The following is a 3182-nucleotide window of genomic DNA, read 5'->3' as shown; positions in this document are numbered from 1 at the left end:
AGAGAAGAGAAGAGAAGAGAAGAGAAGAGAAGAGAAGAGAAGAGAAGAGAAGAGAAGAGAAGAGAAGAGAAGAGAAGAGAAGAGAAGAGAAGAGAAGAGAAGAGAAGAGAAGAGAAGAGAAGAGAAGAGAAGAGAAGAGAAGAGAAGAGAAGAGAAGAGAAGAGAAGAGAAGAGAAGAGAAGAGAAGAGAAGAGAAGAGAAGAGAAGAGAAGAGAAGAGAAGAGAAGAGAAGAGAAGAGAAGAGAAGAGAAGAGAAGAGAAGAGAAGAGAAGAGAAGAGAAGAGAAGAGAAGAGAAGAGAAGAGAAGAGAAGAGAAGAGAAGAGAAGAGAAGAGAAGAGAAGAGAAGAGAAGAGAAGAGAAGAGAAGAGAAGAGAAGAGAAGAGAAGAGAAGAGAAGAGAAGAGAAGAGAAGAGAAGAGAAGAGAAGAGAAGAGAAGAGAAGAGAAGAGAAGAGAAGAGAAGAGAAGAGAAGAGAAGAGAAGAGAAGAGAAGAGAAGAGAAGAGAAGAGAAGAGAAGAGAAGAGAAGAGAAGAGAAGAGAAGAGAAGAGAAGAGAAGAGAAGAGAAGAGAAGAGAAGAGAAGAGAAGAGAAGAGAAGAGAAGAGAAGAGAAGAGAAGAGAAGAGAAGAGAAGAGAAGAGAAGAGAAGAGAAGAGAAGAGAAGAGAAGAGAAGAGAAGAGAAGAGAAGAGAAGAGAAGAGAAGAGAAGAGAAGAGAAGAGAAGAGAAGAGAAGAGAAGAGAAGAGAAGAGAAGAGAAGAGAAGAGAAGAGAAGAGAAGAGAAGAGAAGAGAAGAGAAGAGAAGAGAAGAGAAGAGAAGAGAAGAGAAGAGAAGAGAAGAGAAGAGAAGAGAAGAGAAGAGAAGAGAAGAGAAGAGAAGAGAAGAGAAGAGAAGAGAAGAGAAGAGAAGAGAAGAGAAGAGAAGAGAAGAGAAGAGAAGAGAAGAGAAGAGAAGAGAAGAGAAGAGAAGAGAAGAGAAGAGAAGAGAAGAGAAGAGAAGAGAAGAGAAGAGAAGAGAAGAGAAGAGAAGAGAAGAGAAGAGAAGAGAAGAGAAGAGAAGAGAAGAGAAGAGAAGAGAAGAGAGGAGAAGAGAAGAGCTACGAGAAGAGAAGAGCTATGAGAAGGTGCAAATGTTTTGTGAGGCTAGTTAGCGAAGTCTTTGCAGATCATGAAAGCTAAAGAATTTTCCTCTTTTCCTTCTTTCAGTGACTAATTTCTGTTACTGTAACTAGCAGTAGGAATGTTTCTCCCCACCAAAACTGAAGCATTTGCTTCCTCTTCCCCATCTCCTACCATCTCTTGACAAAGCACTTCCTTCTCCATTCTGGCTCTGACAGGAAAGCTTATAATAATGCTCAAAAAACCCTCTATCTGTAAAAGAATTTCTTTTGTGTATTAAAAGCTTATAGTCTCACTCTGTATCACCATCCCCAAGGGGAATGAGTCAGGGTTAATAAGAAACATCAGCTCAGAGTTCCCAGGAGACAACACTACCAGAAGAAAGGAAAGAGCTGTAACGCAAAGACATCGCAAACTTTGGAATAGGAAGGGTCATACGGACAGACCACCCCTCTCTCATCTGGATCGCCTCTGTCTGCTTCCCAGATCACAGCCATGGGGGGAGAGCTTCAATCCGAAACTACGGCCCGGGCGCAAGTATCTGAGGAAGTTTAACAAGGAAGATGCAGAAGCCAGTATTATGTAACCAAAGCCCTGGCACGGGCATTGCAACCCATGCAGCGAGCAACATGACGGTTGTATTGTCTTTCTCTGCCATCTTTCAACGTGTTCTGTTGGGTTAGTATTACTAGACAGGTTATCTGCAGCAGGCACACCTTGGCAGTAGGAGTGAAAGCCCTAAATATTTAGAGAGGAAAGGAAAACCTGTCCTCCAGTTTGCCTTCTATATGACCTTCCCAGAGCCTCAACCTGCTTAGAAAGATAGTTTAGTACAGTTTACAAGGTTTGATCAGGATTTAGAAATATAGAAATAGGAGTAGGTCTAAGGTGGATAAACATAATTCTTCCTTTCTGACCTTTGTTTGAATATTTTCATGGCATACTAGGGGTCAGAATCTCTCGGCAGACTCCTTACATGTAGACATTTGTGCACAAGTCACATTCACACAGGCCCTCGTGCGCAGACACTCAGCTTAACAGAATTGTGTCCCTTCTTGTCTTTCAGGCCTTCACAACTAGGCCCCCTCTACTACAATCATTCCAACAAACTGGTTGCCCAGACCAGACTCATACAGCAAGCTCTGGGGCAGAATGATTCTTCTGACTCACACTTATTTCAGCCAACATTTCTCAGTCTGTAACCTTCAATTTCCTCTGGTATGAGCTGAAAGTGCCTCTGCTGGTCTGCCCTCCTAACTCAAGAATTCACGCGGGCAGTTTTGCTGCACCTTAGCTTTCTTCCTTCTCTGGTAATGACAAGTTGGATAAACCCCACCAGAAATGGACAGACGGGAATGGAGGAATGGAGGAAGTGCCAAACTGGATCAGACCCACAGTCTGTCTAGTCTCGTATCCTGTCTCCACCAGTGGCTAATACCAAATGCTCCAGGAGAAGGTGTAAGAGCCCTGCAACAGGCAGCTTTGGAAGATTTTCCCTCCTCTAACAAGTTCTTAGCCTGATCTTCAGTAATTAGAGGCTGGCTTCAGCCCTGAAATTACACAGCTTAGTATCCTTCCCAAACATGTATTCATACAGTCACTAAGGCTCTGCCTCTTTTTAATATTCAAATGAACACAAACTCTCCTTCTGAATTTCAGAGAGAGAAACTTGTGTTTCCAAACAACAACTGACAAGCTGCCAGGTTGCATGCAAAACACACTTCCAGTTGAACAAGATAAACAGTTTATTCCCATACAGGTTGTTTAGTTAGTTAGTTTAAAACTCTCTAAGGTAACAGGGTTTCTGTTTACATGTACACACACAGAGACAAGCACAATTAAGGAAATGAGAAATGGGCTTTACCTTAACGTCTGCTGAGACCTGAAAGAATCTCTGCTTCACTCCCTCCTTTCTTTTCCCTCTGTCTCTCTCCCTCTCTCTTGTATGGCTGGACTGACAGGTTGGCAGAGCTGAGAACGACAGGTTGGGTTTGTTTTTTTAGGCACAACTCCTCCCCCTCTCAAAGAGAGAAAAAAAAAAAAAAAAAAAAAAAAAAAAAAAAAAG

At 42.4% G+C, this 3182-nt stretch overlaps 1 protein-coding gene across 2 annotated transcripts in view; it reads right to left on the bottom strand.

Annotated features, from left to right (window-relative positions):
- KCNJ16 (potassium voltage-gated channel subfamily J member 16) overlaps window positions 1–3182 on the bottom strand; it is a 38454-nt gene that overhangs the window by 19795 nt on the left and 15477 nt on the right. For both annotated transcript variants that reach the window (XM_026861091.1, XM_026861092.1), the window contains one exon: window positions 2981–3087. The gene's annotated coding sequence lies outside the window, so the exon portion shown is untranslated. The remainder of the gene's footprint in view (window positions 1–2980; window positions 3088–3182) is intronic.

Source organism: Athene cunicularia (assembly GCF_003259725.1).
Source record: "Athene cunicularia isolate RWA chromosome 18 unlocalized genomic scaffold, athCun1 chr18_part1, whole genome shotgun sequence".
NCBI lineage: Eukaryota > Metazoa > Chordata > Aves > Strigiformes > Strigidae > Athene > Athene cunicularia.
Note: the sequence above shows the minus strand (reverse complement) of the source record. Positions and strands in the feature narration are given on the sequence as shown.